Raw genomic sequence first — 19,277 nt, 5'->3', positions numbered from 1 at the left:
GACTGTGGGTGGGGTGAATGTCAAGTGCTAAATGGGGACACATCCAAGTGCAAAGGTGATGCAGACAGGAAGGAGAGTAAGGAAAAAGAGGGCTTAATCAGGGAAGGACTCTTGGAGGAGATATGAGTTAAGTATATAATATTATTGAATGCTTTTTTGTTTAATATTGATTCAGTGATCATTTGCATTAACCAATTACTTAGCAGTCTAATAATTAAAGTACCATTTCTTAAAGAGAAATAGTTTCTTAAGAGAAGCAGCGTGGGTCAGTGGAAAGAGCCCGGGCTTGGGAGTCAGAGGTCATAGGTTCGAATCCCGGCTCTGCCAGTTGTCAGCTGTGTGACCTTGGGAGCCACTTAACTTCTCTGTACCTCAGTTACCTCATCTATAAAATGGGGATTAAGACTGTGAGCTCCACGTGGGACAACCTGATCACCTGAGCGTTTAGAACAGTGCTTCGCATATAGTAAGTACTTAAGAAATACCATCATCATTATTATTATTAAAATCGAATGGAAATAAGAAGCACACGCCTCATGATTCAGCTCAGTAGTATTGATTGAGGTGGGTACAGACCCAGCTGTGTGACTTTGGGCAGGTCACTTAACTTCTCTGTGCCTCAGTTACCTCGTCTGTAAAATGGGGATTAAGACTGTGAGCCCCCCGTGGGACAACCTGATCACCTTGTAATCTCCCCAGCGCTTAGAACAGTGCTTTGCACATAGTAAGCGCCTAATAAATGTCATCATTATTATTATTATTATTATTTGGGAGAGTACAGTACATTCCTGCCATCAAAGAAAATATAATCAAAACATTAATCAGAGAACTTCAAAATAAAGATGAGTAGAAATGGATAAGCAACCACTCTCCGTCCACCCCCCCGGGCCTCCCTTCTTTCTCTTATCAGCCTTCTATTTTCCGTGTCCTTCTCCATCTTTCTTCAGCTAATCTCTTCTTTCCAAACCAATCAATCAGTTGTATTGATTGAGCGCTTGCTGTGTGTAGGGCACTGTACTGATTGCTTGGGAGAGTACAACACATCAGTATAATAGACATAGTCCCTGCCCACAGCAAGCTTACAGTCTAGAGGGGGAGACAGACATTAATATAAATAAATAATTTACCGATATATACAGAAGTGCTGTGGGCCTGGGGGCCGGTTTGGTGAATTCAGGGAGGAAGTCAGTGTGACTCAGGAGAGAGTGGGAAAAGAGGAAAGGAGGGCTTAGTCAGGGAAGGCCCCTTGGAGAAGATGGGCCTTCAATCAGGCTTTGAAGGTCTTGCCCCGCTTTGCAGCAAAAACCCCCCATATTTATTTAATATTTATAGACTCTTGCCAGCATCCTTGCTGGAGCTCTGTGCAATCCCAAGGACGCTGGCGCGAGTCTATAAATATTGGTATTGCACAGACCTCAGAATTATTTTTGAACAGATTGGCACCCCGGGCACATCTCACCCTGTAACCTCCCCAGCGCTTAGAACAGTGCTTTGCACATAGTAAGCGCTTAATAAATGCCATTATTATTATTATTATTATTATTATTATTATTATTATCTCTCCCAGAACGCCCCACCTCCATCTGCAATCGTTCTGGTAGTGGATCTAGAGAGTTTTCTTGGTCAAAATACGGAAGTGGTTTACCGTTGCCTCCTCCCACGCAGTAAACTCGAGTCTCCCCCCTCGACTCTGTCCCCCGATGCTGCTGCCCAGCACAGGTAAGTTTTGACTTACTGTAGCAGGATGCCTTCCAGTCGCTAGTCACTGCCCAAGCTTGGAATGGAATGGGTAGGCCCTTGCCGGACTCTCCCTCCCATAGCCGAGACTGGTAGAGGACTGGAAACTCTCCAGGTGCGACACCGAGAGGGAGATTTGAAGGTAGGGAGAGTAGTTGTCTTCACCATCATCATCAATCGTATTTATTGAGCGCTTACTGTGTGCAGAGCACTGTACTAAGCGCTTGGGAAGTACAAATTGGCAACATATAGAGACAGTCCCTTCCCAACAGTGGGCTCACAGTCTAAAAGGGGGACACAGAGAAGGGAGGGCTTTCCAGTCCAGAAGCAGGATGTGGGTGTGAGATTGGCGTCGAGGTCCCCGACTGGGCCGGTTAGCTCGGTTGGTTAGAGCGTGGTGCTAATAACGCCAAGGTCACGGGTTCGATCGCCGTACGGGCCATCTGGTTTTCCTTCTAGACTGTGAGCCGGTTGTTGGGTAGGGACCGTCTCTATATGTTGCCAACTTGTACTTCCCAAGCGCTTAGTACAGTGCTCTGCACACGGTAAGCGCTTAATAAATGCAATTGATTGATTGAGGTAAGATGAGATTGAGGTACAGTGAGTAGGTTAGCGTTAGTGTTAGCAAAGTGTGCGGATTTGATTGTAGTAGGAAATTAGCATGGTGAGGTACGAGTGGCATTGAGTGCTTAAACCTGATGGGAAATAGTTTCTGTTTGATGCAGAGGTGGATGGGGTTCCCCTTTTCTCCCCATCTTGTTCTAGCCCCCCCAATTTGTTTTTCCCCTCTATTTTTCCTTTCTTCAGCTTTAACGTACTTCTCTGTAGACTTTAAGCCACTGACTTGATTGTACTGTACTTTCACGAGTGGCATTGAGTGCTTAAACCTGATGGTAAATAGTTTCTGTTTGATGCAGAGGTGGATGGGGTTCCCCTTTTCTCCCCATCTTGTTCTAGCCCCCCCAATTTGCTTTTCCCCCCTATTTTTCCTTTCTTCAGCTTTAACGTACTTCTCTGTAGACTTTAAGCCACTGACTTGATTGTATTGTACTTTCACGAGTGGCATTGAGTGCTTAAACCTGATGGTAAATAGTTTCTGTTTGGTGCAGAGGTGGATGGGTTTCCCCTTTCCTCCCCATCTTGTTCTAGCCCCCCCAATTTGCTTTCCCCCTCTACTTTTCCTTTCTTCAGCTTTAACGTACTTCTCTGTAGATTTTAAGCCACTGACTTGATTGTATTGTACTTTCACAAGCACTCAGTACAGCGTGACCTAGTAGAAAGAGCTCACTCCTAGGAGTCAGAGGACATGGGTTCTAATTATGGCTCCGTGACTAATAATGATGGTATTTGTTAAGCGCTTACTATGTGTAAAGCACTGTTCTAAGCACTGTGGGGATACAGGGTGATCAGGTTGTCCCACGTGGGGCTCACAGTCTTAACCCCCATTTTACAGATGAGGGAACTGAGGCCCAGAGAAGTGAAGTGACTTGCCCAGAGTCACACAGCTGACAATTGGCGGTGCCGGAATTTGAACCCATGACCTCTGACTCCAAAGCCCGGGCTCTTTCCACTGAGCCAAGCTGCTTCTCACTTGCTGTTGGACCTTGGACATGTCACTTAACTTCTCAGTGCCTCAGTTTCCTCATCTGTATAATGAGGATTCATTCCCTGTTCTCCCTCCTCTTCAGACTGTGAGCCCTATAAGGGACAGGGACTTTGTCCAACCTGATGATTTTTTTGTCTACTCCAGTGCTCAGTACAGTGCTTGGCACATAGTAAGCACTTAAATTCCATTGTTATTATTATTATTACAGTGTTGTGCATACAGTAAATCCTCAATAAATCCCATTGATTGATGGATTGTTTTCTTCCCCTGCAGTATATTGTGTATAAAAAGGCACTTGGAAATTTGACCATAAAAAACCTCAATACAGACATGAATTGCAGAAGTTACACATTCATACTGTGCTAGTTTGTTAAGAAAATGACCAATCCGTATATTTCCTTTCAAATTTTTTTCTACTCTGTTCTAGGAATGCACATTACAAGTTTAATGTATTTTTCTCCAATGGCTTAAGGACTTTCTGATATCCTGATTATCATAGTGCAATAAAATATTTTATGTTGCTTTTTTGGTGAAAAAAAGCTCAGCCGAGTTCTTGGATAATTAATTCTATCTAACATTTATATTTGCACATTAATAAAAATGATTGAAATGATTCACTTTTATCTTCTATAGGCCTGACATTTCATATTGATAAATTATTAAAGAACAAATTGCTTTATGTTTGAAGATTTTTGGTACTTTAAAATACAAAGATATTTCTAGAGCATATTTTAGTACTAAATCAAGAGACTAATTGAAAAAGAGAACAGGAAAAAAAGAGTTGAATCTTCTGTTACTTAACTTCACCACTAAGGAGACTTTATTGTTGTGTATTGGCTGTTTCTTACTAGAAGATGCTTCTCAGGAGGAGAAATAAGAAAAAAATGTTGAACTTCTGTAAAGTGATTTGACGTTAAAGCATTAATGCATAAGTGCCTGTATGTGTTATGTAATATTGTGGTCGGTAGCCAGATTGCAGCTAGGAGTCTGTCAGACTTTCCATTATAAATCCTTCTTTGGGTGTTTATAACTTTTGGCTGAAAATTCTTTCCAGGGAACAATTCATATACAGATTTTCAGCCTGGGAGAGAATTCCCTACCCCCAACACTCACATAGCGTTTTGAAATTTTGAACTAAATTTTGGGGGCCATTTTAGGGAAGGTGATTTTTACATTCCCTTTATATCAAATAATAGTCTTATGTAACTGTAGAGACTATTCTTGGTGTGGGTAAAATGGTTTCAGTGTACTGTACAAACTGTATGACTTGAATGTGACATTGTAGGCTTAGAAGAAATCGAACTGTCCTGATTTCTAGTGTGAGCCATGTGTGTTCAGTATCAGTTTGCAGTGAGTTATGTTCTAGCAGTTACTAATCTGTTTAGTCAAGTTTACAAGATTGTAGAGGCTTAATAACAGGCTCTAGAATTTTAATAGTAGCGATAGTACTTATTGAGCAGTCTCTGGTTGCAATGCACTGTATCAGATGCCTGGGAAATGCAAAGCAATTCTTCAGCGGCAATGCATATTAGCATATATGTAAACTGTAGAGGAAAATATTCCTTTTTCTTTCAGGTTTCGGTGTTGCACTTTGCACTAAACAAATACACTTGTACATTGGTTCTTTAAAATCTTGTTTGATATTCATTGAACCTGCATTAGGTTCTGGGTTAGAAAAGGAGATAGTAGGCCAAGCGGAAGAGAAATGGGAAGAGAAATAGTGGGTGCTTCATTCATTCATTCAATCGTATTTATTGAGCGCTTACTGTATGCAGAGCACTGTACTAAGTGCTTGGGAAGTAGAAGTTGGCAACATAAAGAGATGGTCCCTACCCAACAACGGGCTCACAGTCTAAGTTAAAACTTCATTATTATGCTGAAGTTTTAACTCTTCAATGAGTTGTTGTAATTTTTTTATTTGGTATTTGTTAAGCGCTTACTATATTCCAGGCCCTATACTAAGCACTGGGGTAGATACAAGCTAATCAGGTTGGATACAGTTCATGTCCCACATGAGGCTCAAAGTCTTATTCTTATTAGAGAAGCAATAAATAAAGAATAATAAATAATAAATTAATCAATACATTAATAATTAACACATCAATTAACTAATGATAATTAATTAATAAATTAATAATAATTAAAGTACTAAGCACTGAGGTAGATACAAGCTAATCAGGTTGGATACAGTTCATGTCCCACATGGGGCTCAAAGTCTTATTCTTATTAGAGAAGCAATAAATAAAGAATAATAAATAATAAATTAATCAATACATTAATAATTAATACATCAATTAACTAATGATAATTAATTAATAAATTAATAATAATAATTAATAAGCACTGAGCACTGGGGTAGATACAAGCTAATCAGGTTGGATACAGTTCATGTCCCACATGGGGCTCAAAGTCTTATTCTTATTAGAGAAGCAATAAATAAAGAATAATAAATAATAAATTAATCAATACATCAATAATTAATACATCAATTAACTAATGATAATTAATTAATAAATTAATAATAATAATTAATAAGCACTAAGCACTGGGGTAGATACAAGCTAATCAGGTTGGACACAGTTCATGCCCCACATGGGGCTCAAAGTCTTATTCTTAATTAGAGAAGTAATAAATAAAGAATAATAGATAAATTAATAAATCAATAATTGATAATCATCAGTCGCGTCAATAACAATTCATTAATAATAAATCAGTAAATTAATAAATGGTAAATTAATGCATCATAAATAAATAAAGAAGTCTTAAGTCTTACTAGAGAAGCAGGGTGGCTCAGTGGAAAGAGCACGGGCTTTGGAGTCAGAGGTCATGGGTTCAAATTTTGGTTCTGCCAATTGTCAGCTGTGTGACTTTGGGCACATCACTTCACTTCTCTGGGCCTCAGTTACCTCATCTGTAAAATGGGGGTTAAGACTGTGAGCCCCCTGTGGGACAACTTGATCACCTTGTAACCTCCCCAGCTCTTAGAACAGTGCTTTGCACATGGTAAGCGCTTAATAAATGCCACTATTATTATTTTTATTATTATTATTCCCCATTTTACAGCTGGGGTAACTGAGGCACGGAGAAGTGAAGTGACTTGTCTAGGGTCACCCAGGGAGACAAGTGGCGGAGCCGGGGTTAGACTCCAGGTCCTTCTGAGCATCTGCTATGTGCAGATCACTAGACTGAGTGCTTCGGACAGTACAGCGGAGTTGGTAGACGTGTCTCTTGCCCTCAAAATCAATCAATCGTATTTATTGAGCGCTTACTGTGTGCAGAGCACTGTACTAAGCACTTGGGAAGTACAAGTTGGCAACATATAGAGACAGTCCCTACCCAACAGTGGGCTCGCAGTCTAAAAGAGTTTACAGTCTGCAGGGGAGACACTAATATTTTGCAGAGGAAGAAGAAAAATGAATATATGGATGAGTGAGTGCTTAGGTGCCTTCTCAGGGTCACACCTGGAGAGTTTCCAGAACTCCCCCAGTCTCTGCTGTGGGAGGGAGAGTCAAGCAGAGGCCTAGCCATTCCATTCCTAGCTTGGGCAATGGCTAGCAAGTGGAAGACAATCCACTACAAGTCAAAACTCACCTGGGCTAGCGCTTAGTACAGTGCTCTGCACACAGTAAGCGCTCGATAAATACGATTGATTGATTGATTGATTGGGCTGGGCAGCAGTGGCATGGGAGAGAGTCGAGGGCGGAGACTCGAGCTTACTGCGCCGAAGGAGGCAATGGTAAACAATTCCGGATTTTTACCAAGAAAACTCTATGGATCCACTACTGGGAAAATTGCAGATGGAGAGCAGGGCGTTCAGGGAGAGATGTGTCCGTGATGTCGCTATGGGTCGGAGACGACTCGACGGCACAAGACAGGACAAGTGCTTAAGTAATAGGGTATGGAAATTGATATGTACAGAAATGCCACAGGTGGTTGTGAGTTCATAAGTACCTCGTTGATGCCAAAGTATTGAGGTGGGAGAGAGGAGAATGACAAAATGGAAGTAAAGGAATAGCTGCTCCCCAAACCTCCTACTTCATCTCTCTCTCTCTCTCCCATCCCCACAACCCCCCAACTCAGCTCCAGGCATGCAGTTGCTGACACCTGTCAAATATCCTCTCCTATTGGTTTATTGGAAGACTACAAACTGATACATACCTAGTTAATTTTTCTGGAAGCATTTTCCCGCACCGTCAGTTATGCTGCTATTTACTATTTAGGAGCTCTGCACACAGTAAGTGCTCAATAAATCCGATTGAATGAATGAATGAATGAATTTAGGAAGGGGATGATACATCTCGATTCTGGTGGCTTGAAGGGTGGCAATCAAGGTTGGGTGAATCCTGGGTCTAAACTGGAGGAGAGGAGAATAGGGGAAGACTTGGGAGCCTGGAGTTGGATTGAAATTGAGACGGAGATGAAATCCTGGAGGATGATGGGACCAGGGAATGAGAACCAACTGAGAGGCTTAATCAATCAATCAATCAATCGTATTTATTGAGCGCTTACTGTGTGCAGAGCACTGTACTAAGCGCTTGGGAAGTACAAGTTGGCAACATATAGAGACAGTCCCTACCCAACAGTGGGCTCACAGTCTAAAAGTCCTTAATGCCAGCTACAGACAGTGCTAGGCGGGAAAGTGGCCCTGGATCAAGTGGGATAGAGTTGGGGTGCACAAGAACTGACACGTAGGCGAGACCAGAAAGCCAAGAGTGAGGGAGAAGGGTGAGGAAATCTTACAGCGAAGTTGAATGTTGCCTTGGTTTGCTTTTCTACCTCCTTGTCCACCTTTGTGGTGATGAGCAGAATTCCTGCCCATGCCAAATTCTGAGACCTCCTTCAACTCTGTCTCAATTACTCTATCTATTTATTTATTTATTTATTTTACTTGTACATATCTATTCTATTTATTTTATTTTGTTAGTGTGTTTGGTTTTGTTCTCTGTCTCCCCCTTTTAGACTGTGAGCCCACTGTTGGGTAGGGACTGTCTCTATATGTTGCCAATTTGTACTTCCCAAGCGCTTAGTACAGTGCTCTGCACATAGTAAGCGCTCAATAAATATGATTGATGATTGATGATAATAATGGGAATTCTGGGTTTAGAATTAGTTTAGCCAGATTTGGGTTGGGTCATAACTGCCACCTATTAATTTAAGAAGAACACAAGAAAGTTCCATTTTAATCAATCAGTTGTATTTAGTGCTTACTGTGTGCATGGCACTGTACTTAGTTCATTCATTCACTCAATTCATTCAGTTGTGTTTATTGAGTGCTTATTGTGTGCAGAGCACTGTGCTAAGTGCTTGGAAAGTACAGTTTGGCAACAAATAGAGACAATCCCTGCCCACAGTGGGCTCACAGTCTAGAAGGGGGGAATGCTTGTATTTGAGAGTTCAATATAGTGGAGTTAGTAGACACATTAGCTACCCACAATGAGCTTTCAGTCTAGGTAGAGGGAGAGGAAACTAAAGTCTTTTTAAAGATAAGTGGTTGTGGAAATTAAAACAAAAAAACAAAAACTTTGGGTCTTACATATTACTGCAATAGGTGGATTTTTTTACACACTGTACTATTTGCATGGGCAGTCACTGATAGATTTTGAATTATTAGCATTCAATTGTTATAGAGTATTTCCTGTAATACTTGGCCACTCTTTCAAAACTGTCATCTCAAACAAATGGCATTGTTTATAGCTCCACACATACTCAAGCCTTAAGTGGGAAAAGTCCTAACTATCTTGGCTCTCAGGGTAGAAAGAACAAAGCTGGTGAAAAGATTTGGAGGCCGAAGGCGTTGATAAGATTTATTTCTCTGTAATAGAACTTCTGCATCTGCATCTAGTGTATGTATCTGTGCTGGCAGTAGGTGAGGTTAATGAAGTCTGAAATTAGAGTACAAACTGCATAATCTGAGCTGGGGCTCAGGCAGAATAATAATAATAATAATAATGATGGTAGTTGTTAAACGCTTACTGTGTGCCAAGCACTGATACAAGGTAATCAGGTTGTCCCACATGGGGCTCACGGTCTTAATTCCCATTTTACAGATGAGGTAAGTGAGGCACAGAGACTAATAATGATGGCATTTACTAAGTGCTTACTATGTGCAAAGCATTGTTCTAAGTGCTGGGAAGGTTACAGGGTGATTAGGTTGTCCCACTGGGGGCTCACAGTATTAATCCCCATTTTACAGTTGAGGTAACTGAGGCACAGAGAAGTTAAGTGACTTGCCTAAGGTCACAGAGCAGACAAGTGGCAGAGTCGGGATTAGAACTCACGCTCTCTGACTCCCAAGCCCTTGCTCTTGATAGACTGTGAGCCCACTGTTGGGTAGGGACTGTCTCTATATGTTGCCAACTTGTACTTCCCAAGCGCTTAGTACAGTGCTCTGCACACAGTAAGAGCTCAATAAATACGATTGATTGATTGATTGCTCTTACCATTAGTGGGCAGAGTTACGTGTGCGTGTGTGTGTGTGTATTTATATACAAGCCTATATATACACACATGTGTATAAATTATATATTTTAAGTCATGTATATTAATGTCCGTCTCCTCTAAACTGTAAGCTTGTTGTGGGCAGGAAACATGTCTATCAACTTTGTTGAATTGTGCTCTCCCAATTACTTAATACAGTGCTCTGCACACAGTAAGCGCTCAATAAATACAATTGATTGATTGATTATGTCCGGCACCTTTTTAGCCCCCTGGGGACTGCTGACCTGAGCCCATGGCAAGTTGTGATCAATCCAGTCTCAGGCTGTGTGGGAGCAGAGGCAGAATGGCGGAACTTCCAACTACTCAAACCCCTCACCCCTCCACCTCTTCCTTCCACATTTCCAACTTCTCCCTCCTATCATCCTCCCTTCACCCCGTCAGAGCCTCTTTTACAAGGATCACTGAGAGAGATACCCGTTTGCCAGGCCCCAGAACCTATCCTGGTACAGAAGAAGTGCCGAGCACAAAATATCTGAGGTTATCAATCAATCAATCAATCAATCACATTTATTGAGCGCTTACTGTGTGCAGAGCACTGTACTGAGCGCTTGGGAAGTACAAGTTGGTAACATACTGTTAGTCAAGTAATGGTATTTACTGAGTGCTTAATGGATGCTGAGCTCTGTACTACTACTACTACTACTACTAATAATAATGATCATCATCATCAATCATATTTATTGAGCACTTACTGTGTGCAGAGCACTGTACTAAGTGCTTGGGAAGTACAAGTTGGCAACATATAGAGACCGTCCCTACCCAACAGTGGGCTCACAGTCTAATGATGGCGTTTGTTAAGTGCTTACTATGTGCGAAGCACTGTTCTAAGAGCTGGGGGGGATACAAGGCGATCAGGTTGTCCCACGGGGGGCTCACAGTCTTAATCCCCATTTTACAGATGAGGGAACCGAGGGAGAGTGCAATTCGATAGAATTGGTAGTCAAGCCTATAAACAGTGTACAGTCTAGAGGGAGAGACAGACGTGAAAATAAATTATGGATATGTACATAATGCTGGGGGCTGAGGGAGGAGTGGATATCAAGTTCTCACAGGGTGCATATCCAAGTGCATAGGCAACACAGAAGGGAGATCAAATAGGGGAAGGAAGGAGAAAGCCTCTTGGATGAGATTTGATTGTAATACGGCTTTGAAGCTGCGGTTTGTTGTATTTGGACGGGGAAGGAATTCCAGGCCAAAGGAGGATGTGGGCAAGATAGATGGGACATCTAACATTAGCATTAGAGGAGCTAAGTAGGTGCGTTGGGTTGTAGTAGGAATCAACGAGGTACGATAATCTGGGATGAGCTGATTGTGTGCTTTAAAGCTGACCGTCGGGAGTTCTGTCATAGCAGATGTGGTTGGGCAACCTCTGGAGGTTCTTGAGGAGTGGGGAGATGTGGGCATTGGGTAACCAATCAATCAATCAATCGTATTTATTGAGCGCTTACTATGTGCAGAGCACTGTACTAAGTGCTTGGGAAGTACAAGTTGGCAACATATAGAGACAGTCCCTACCCAACAGTGGGCTCACAGTCTAAAAGGGGGAGACAGAGAACAAAACCAAACATACTAACAAAATAAAATAAATAGAATAGATATGTACAAGTAAAATAAATAAATAAATAAATAGAGTAATAAATATGTACAAACATATATACATATATACAGGTGCTGTGGGGAAGGGAAGGAGGTAAGATGGGGGGGGATGGAGCAAGCAAGCCAACAGTGGTATTTTTTGAGGAGTTACTATATGCAGAACACCTTACTAAGTGCTTGGGGGAGTTCAATCCATTTAGTAGACCTTATCCTTGACTGCAAGGAGCGAACAGTCTAGAGGGAGGGAAAGGAAGGGAGATGGATTTGAGCTGGGATCAGTAGGTTGTGGTGGTGGGGCTGGGGGGCGGTCACGGGGAGGTTAGGAACCCTTGGTATAGTAGACAGACTCAGGTAGGGACTTCTTCAAATATATGCATAATGACATTTATTAAGCGCTTACTATGTCCCTCCCTTCCCCACAGCACCTGTATATATGTATATATGTTTGTACATATTTTTTTTTGCTCTGTTTATTTATTTATTTAATTTATTTGTACATATCTATTCTATTTATTTTATTTTGTTAGTATGTTTGGTTTTGTTCTCTGTCTCCCCCTTTTAGACTGTGAGCCCACTGTTGGGTAGGGACTGTCTCTATATGTTGCCAATTTGTACTTCCCAAGCGCTTAGTACAGTGCTGTGCACATAGTAAGCACTCAATAAATACGATTGATGATGATGATGATGATGATGTGCAAAGCACTGTTCTAAGCACTGGGGAAGTTACAAGGTGATCAGGTTGTCCCACAGGGAGCTCACAGTCTTAATCCCCATTTTACAGATGAGGTCACTGAAGCCCAGAGAAGTGACTTGTCCAACGTCACACAGCTGACAATTGGCAGAGCCGGAATTTGAACCCATGACCTCTGACTCCAAAGCCCGGGCTCTTTCCACTGAGCCACGCTGCTTGTCTATATAATTGAGCAGATTAATAGGAGATTTGCTGTTAAAAAATCAGGGCACGCAAATGCAAAATGATTAGCCTCTCTGAAGGTTTACTGCTTTAACTCTACCCTGAAATTCCTTTAATACAACACTTACCAGAGCCCTATTACCATAATTAACATTCCGTAATGTCATTAAAGTCTCAGGTCTCAGACTTTAACAGACATGGAACGATGTGACTTTCTCGCTCAACAGCAGCATGATTTGTGTTGGGTCTAGCGGTAACAGTTTCACCTTGGTTTTTTTTTTTAACCCATTAGCTGTAGTGCAATACCGAGGTTCAGTTTCTTTGTAGGTAAACGGAATCAGGATTTTAGACATGTCATATCTCAGTAGAGTTGGTGTGGCTTTCTTTTTCCATAAAGACTTTTTTTATGGAGCCTTTCTCATGGTCTTTGAAATGAAAGGTAGTAAATGGCCTCATTGAGAAATTAAAAGTAGAAATCAGTGGCAAGTGGTGTTTTGTTACCAATAGTTTTTGAAGCAGTAAAACTCCTGAAGTCATTTAGAGGACTAATGATTATTTAAGGTACTAAACATTGCAGTTCTTTTCATCTTTCAATTTTTAAAATTGAAAAGCATTTGACCAAAGCCTTTTGTAAAAATAAAGTTACTGTCTTAATCATTCAGAGTCAGAACACAGTCTCAAAACAGCACCTCCAAAATAAGCAGATAATAATAATAATAATAATAATAATAATAATGGCATTTATTAAGCACTTACTATGTGCAAAGCACTGTTCTAAACACTGGGGACAGGTGATCGGGTTGTCCCATGGGGGGCTCACACTCTTAATCCCCATTTTACAGATGAGGTAACTGAGGCAAAGAGAAGTTAAGTGACTTGACTTTGGGCAAATATCTTCAAATATATGTATAATGGCATTTATTAAGCACTTACTATGTGCAAAGCACTGTTCTAAGCACTAGGGAAGTTACAAGGTGATCAGGTTGTCCCAGAGGGAGCTCACAGTCTTAATCCCCATTTTACAGATGAGGTAACTGAAGCACAGAGAAGTTAAGTGACTTGTCCAAAGTCACACAGCTGACAATTGGCAGAGCCGGAATTTGAACCCATGACCTCTGACTCCAAAGTCCGTGCTCTTTCCACTGAGCCACGCGATAGCTTGAAGTAGCAGCTGCGGGATCAGTCAATCAATCATATTTCTTGAGCGCATACTGTGTACAGAGCACCGTACTAAGTTCTCGGGAGAGTCCAGCGCTTAGAACAGTGCTTTGCATATAGTAAGTGCTTAATAAATGCCATTATAAAAAAAAATAGAACAGAGTTGGAAGGCATGTTCCCTGATCAATCAATCAGTGAATGAATAGTATTTATTGAGCGCTTACTGTGTGCAGAGCACTGTACTAAGTGCTTGGGAAGTACAAGTTGGCAACATATAGAGACAGTCCCTACCCAACAGTGGGCTCACAGTCTAAAAGGGGGAGACAGAGAACAAAACCAAACATACTAACAAAATAAAATAAATAGAATAGATAGGTACAAGTAAAATAAATAAATAAATAAATACAGTACAAACATATATACATATATACAGATGCTGTGGGGAAGGGGAGGAGGTAAGATGGGGGGATGGAAAGGGGGACGAGGGGGAGAGGAAGGAAGGGGCTCAGTCTGGGAAGGCCTCCTGGAGGCGGTGAGCTCTCAGTAGGGCCTTGAAGGGAGGAAGAGAGCTAGCTTGGTGGATGGGCAGAGGGAGGGCATTCCAGGCCCGGGGGATGACGTGGGCCGGGGGTCGATGGTGGGACAGGCGAGAACGAGGCACCGTGAGCAGGTAAGACACAGAGGATCACAAGCTTACAGTAAAGAGGGGGAGATAGGCATTAATATAAATAAATAAATCACAGATATGTACATGAGTGCAGGGGGGCTGAGGGAGGGGTGGAAAAAAGGGGGCAAATTCAAGTGCAAGGACAATGCAGAAGGGAGTGGAAGAAGAGGAATTGAGAGCTTAGTCAGAGAAGGCCTCTTTTAGGAGATAGGCCTTCAGTAAGGCTTTGAAGTTGGTGAAAGCGATTGTCGGATATGGAGAGGGATGGCGTTCCAAGCCGGAGGCGGGACGTGGGTGAGAGGTTGGCGTTGAGATAGACGAGATCGAGGTGCAGTGAGCAGTTAGAGGAGTGGGCTTTGTGGCCTGGGTTATAGTAGGGAATCAGGGAGGTGAGTTGAGAGCCGGCAAGGGGATTGAGTGCTTTAAAGCCGATGGTAAGGTTTAATGTTTGATGTGGAGGTGGATGGGCAACCACTGGAAATTCTTGAGGCACAGAGAAACATTGGCCAAATGTTTTTGTAGAAAATTGATCCAGGTAGCAGAGTGGAATTTGGACTACTGGAGTTGGGACAGATAGGAGGCAGGGAGGTCAACGACGAGGCTGATGCAGTAACCAAGGGAGGTAGCAGCATGGCTTAGTGGAAAAAGCCCGGGCTTGGGAGTCAGAGGTTGTGGGTTCTAATCCCAGCTCCGCCACTTATCAGCTATGTGACTTCGGGCAAGTCACTTGACTTCTCTGTGCCTCAGTTACCTCACCTGTAAAATCGGGATTAAGACCGTGAGCCCCACGTGGGACAACCTGAATGCCGTGTATTCTACCTCAGCGCTTAGAACAGTGCTTGGCACATAGTAAGTGCTTACCGAATACCATTAATATTATTATAAGCACTAGTACAGTGCACTGCCCACAGTAAGCGCTCAGTAAATACAATTAAGTGAATGAATTAATTTTAGCAGTTTGGATATAGAGGAAAGGGTGGATTTTAGCCGTACGAAGGTTGGACTGACAGATTTAGTGGTAGATTGAATATATGGGTTGAATGAGACAGATGAGCGTCAGGGATAAATCAGTTGTGGTCTAGTGCACAGACCACGGGACTTGAAGTCAGAAGACCAGGGCTTTAGTCTCTGCTCTGCCGCTGAGCTCTAGTGTAACTGTGGACAAGTTAGTTAACCTCTCTGAGCCTCAATTTTCTCTTCTATTTAATAGGGCTAAGGTAGATTGTGAGCTCCGTGTGGGCTAGGGATTATGTCCAACTTGAGAAACTTGATTTGACCCCAGTACTTAGCATTCATTCATTCAATCGTATTTATTGAGCACTGACTGTGTGCAGAGCACTGTACTAAGCACTTGGGAAGAACAAGTCGGCAACATATAGAGAAGTTCCCTACCCAACAACGGGCTCACGGTCTAGAAGGGGGAGACAGACAACAAAACAAAACTTGTAGACAGGTGTCAAAATAGAACAAATAAAATTGTTCATTCATTCATTCAATTGTATTTATTGAGTGCTTACTGTGTGCAGAACACTGTACTAAGTGCTTGGGAAGTACAAGTTGGCAACATATAGAGATGGTCCCTACCCAACAACGGGCTCACAGTCTAGAAGGGGGAGACAAAATATATTAACAAAATAAAATAAATAGAATAGTATAGAATAGAATAAAATAGTAGAATAGTAGAATAAATAGAATAGAATTAAAGCTATATGCTTTAAATAGCATGCTTTAATAGCATTTGCTAGCATGTAGAATGTGCTTAAAAATTCCATAATTCATTCATTCAATCGTATTTATTGAGTGCATACTGTGTGCAGAGCACTGTACTAAGCACTCGGGAAGTACAAGTTGGCAACATATAGAGACGGCCCCTACCCAGCAACCGGCTCACGATCTAGAAGGGAGAGACAGACAACAAAACAAAATGTATTAGCAAAATAAAATAAATAGAATAGTAAATATGTACGAGATATTTATTATTGCTATTCTTGTAACTATAAAATATTAAAAATGAAATTGAAAATGATTGTGCTGAGTTGTTGATATGGATGATGGGGCAGCAGTCTCCTTTGCAGTGGAGAAAGGGCCTCAGAGCGAATTTTGACTCCCCTCTGTTCATATTTAGCATTCAGTTGGGGGAAGCAGTGTCTCCCAGTAGAGCACAGGCCTGAGAGTCAGAGGACCCGGGTTCTGATTCCGGTTCTGCCGCTTGTTTGCTGTGTGACTTTAGAAAAATCATTTAACTTGTCTGTGCCCCAGTTTCCTCTTTTGTAAAGTGGGGATTAAGATTGTGAGCCCCACGTGGGACAGGGACTGTGTCCAAACTTGTTCATTATTGTATTGCACTTTCCCGAGTGCTTAGTACAGTCTCTACACACCGTAGGCGCTCAACAAATACGATTGAATGAGTGGGTGAAAGAATGAATTAGCCATGTTTTGCTTTGTTGTCTGTCTCCCCCTTCTATCATCATCATCATCATCAATCGTATTTATTGAGCGCTTACTGTGTGCAGAGCACTGTAGCCCATTGTTGGGTAGGGACCGTCTCTATATGTTGCCGACTTGTACTTCCCAAGCGCTTAGTACAGTGGCCTGCACACAGTAAGCTCTCAATAAATATGATTGAATGAATGAATGAATTGTACCTCAGCGCTTAGACCAGTATTTGACACATCGTAAGTGCTTAATAGATATTGTAAAAGCAAACAAAAACCTAAGCACTGTTTAGATCTTCATTAAAATCCCGTGTCCAGTTTAGGTCACCTCTCTTTAAAATGGAATTGAAGAAACTGTAGAGGGATCCAGAGTACAAGGATGCTAAGAAATGGGAGAGGGTCCACAGAAGAGTTACAAAAATGTTTTAAAGGGATAGAAAATGGCTCCCTTGAGGAGAAGTTAAAGGAATTTAACTTTTAAGTTAAAGGAATTTAATTTTGTTTGGCCTAGAGAAATTGCAAAGAATTGACTGTCTTCAGGTAGTTGAAGGGGTAGGTGCAGATATAGGTGCTAATTGTTTAAGGTACATTTGATTCGATTATAGGCATACACGGGTGCCTATATCTGATCGTCTCCCACCCCCCCAGTTGAAGTGCCCAATTTATGGCATGCTCATGAGCCATGTCCTCTGATCGGTTCATGCAGACAGGATTTGACCGATTGGAAAAGCTGCCAATCTTCTGATGCAGTGAAATCATAGTGTGGCACAGAGATGGAGTCAGTCAGTGGTTTTCATTGAGCACTTCCTGCGTGCAGAGTACTGTACTAAGCACTTTGGAGATTACAGTACAACAGTGTTGGTAGACATGTTCTCTGCCCACCAGGAGCTTACAGTCTAGAGGGAGACAGAGGAAAAAATTATGAAAAATCAAAATCAGTGTCATTCCCTGCCCTCAGTTCCCTTGCTGTATCATAATTAGCTCACCCTGGCCAGGTGTGGAGAACTGTCCCTGCTGCTGTCACCTTAATAATAATAATAATAGTAACAACAACAACAACAACAACAATAATAATAATAATAATAATAATAATAGTAATGGTATTAAGCGCTATGCACCAGGCACTGTTCTAAGCGCTGGGGTGGACACAAGCAAATTGGGTTGTTCACAGTCCCTGCTCCACAGGGGGCTCGCAGTTTCAATCCCCATTTTACAGATGAGGTAATTGAGGCCCAGAGAAGTGAAGTGACTTACCCAAGGTCACGCAGCAGACAGGTGGCAGAGCCGTGTTTAGAACCCCTGACCTCCCAGGCTCGTGCTCTATCTGCTATGCCATGCTGCTTCTCTAAGCCTCAAAATGCTGGATCACAGTTCCTTGGGGTTGGGGGCGGGAGATAATGTTCGCCACCATTCTGGTCAGAGAGGAGGCGGAGGAAAACCTGAAGTGGATCTGATCTGGTTCCCTGGGAGGCATTGTGGCCATCTGGGGCATTTCCATCTGTAATAATAATAATAATAATGATGGCATTTATTAAGCGCTTACTATGTGCAAATCACTGTTCTAAGTGCTGGGGAGGTTACAAGGCAATCGGGTTGTCCCACAGGGGGCTCGCAGTCTTATTCCCCATTTTACGGATGAGGTAACTGAGGCACAGAGAAGTTGCCCAAAGTCACACAGCTGACAATTGGCAGAGCCGGAGTTTGAACCCATGACCTCTGACACCAAAGCCCGGGCTCTTTCCACTGAGCCACGCTGTAGCTCCCGGTCCCTGCGTCCGCCACCCCTCCGGGACCAGGGCCGGAGGCAGATAGGCGGAGGGGTAGTGTCAGTAGAGAGGGAAAGAGAGGTGGCTGTGGAAGGGGGGGAGAGCTGGTCATACTGGACTCCCCCAACTCCGACCTCATGTCTCTAGGCCCCTAACTAATGCAGCTTAAACAACCTAGACAGCATATAAGGCAGCGAGATACCGCAGCAGCTTATCCGATTATCTCGAAGGACTTTGCCAATTAAACGGGTCGTAGATCGAAATGACGTCAGTCCTGCAGGTTTTATCAGGAGGGTGTTGATCAGTTCTCCATGTGTGCTGAGGAGCAATTGAGAGGGGAGGACTTTAATTGAAGAAGCAGGAAAGAGTACAGTTGGACTAGTGATAAAACACAGTAATGGACAACCAGGAGATATCGCTATCCCCGAAAACCTTAAAGAAAGATGAAGTCGCTATCTGTTGGAGGTTCAGTTGGTTCTTTTCATTCATTCATTCATTTAGTCGTATTTATTGAGTGCTTACTGTGTGCAGAGCACTGTATTAAGCGCTTGGGAAGTACAGTTCGGCAACAGATAGAGACGGACCCTACCCGACAACAGGCTCACAGTCTAGAAGGGGGGAGACAGACCACAAGACAAAACAAGTAGACAGGTGTCAATACCGTCAGAATAAATAGGATTATAGCTATATATGCATCATTAATAAAATAGAGCAGTAAATCTGTACAAATAAAATAGAGTAATAAATATGTACAGGGGTTGCATACTTGAAGCACCCTGTATTAAGGACTACCTGCCTTTGTGCACCTATTTTTCCTAGAACACTGGGCTTGAGTTCTTGCAGAATTCCATGTTAAGGAAAACTTGTGCTGCAGTTAGTAATAATAACAGTATTCTTTAAG

At 42.3% G+C, this 19,277-nt stretch overlaps 2 non-coding genes across 2 annotated transcripts; one reads left to right on the top strand and one right to left on the bottom strand.

Annotated features, from left to right (window-relative positions):
* Window positions 1–1,732: 1,732 nt before the first annotated feature.
* LOC119928004 lies at window positions 1,733–1,870 on the bottom strand. Its single transcript, XR_005450966.1, has one exon. It is a non-coding gene; the product is annotated as a small nucleolar RNA SNORA7 (small nucleolar RNA).
* Window positions 1,871–2,105: 235 nt separating this feature from the next.
* On the top strand, window positions 2,106–2,179 carry TRNAI-AAU. The gene has a single exon. It is a non-coding gene; the product is annotated as a tRNA-Ile (tRNA).
* The last annotated feature ends 17,098 nt before the right edge of the window (window positions 2,180–19,277 follow it).

This window comes from Tachyglossus aculeatus, chromosome 4 (assembly GCF_015852505.1).
Source record: "Tachyglossus aculeatus isolate mTacAcu1 chromosome 4, mTacAcu1.pri, whole genome shotgun sequence".
NCBI classification, from domain to species: domain Eukaryota; kingdom Metazoa; phylum Chordata; class Mammalia; order Monotremata; family Tachyglossidae; genus Tachyglossus; species Tachyglossus aculeatus.
The sequence above is the reverse complement of the archived record's forward strand: the minus strand, read 5'-3'. Positions and strand labels throughout refer to the sequence as shown.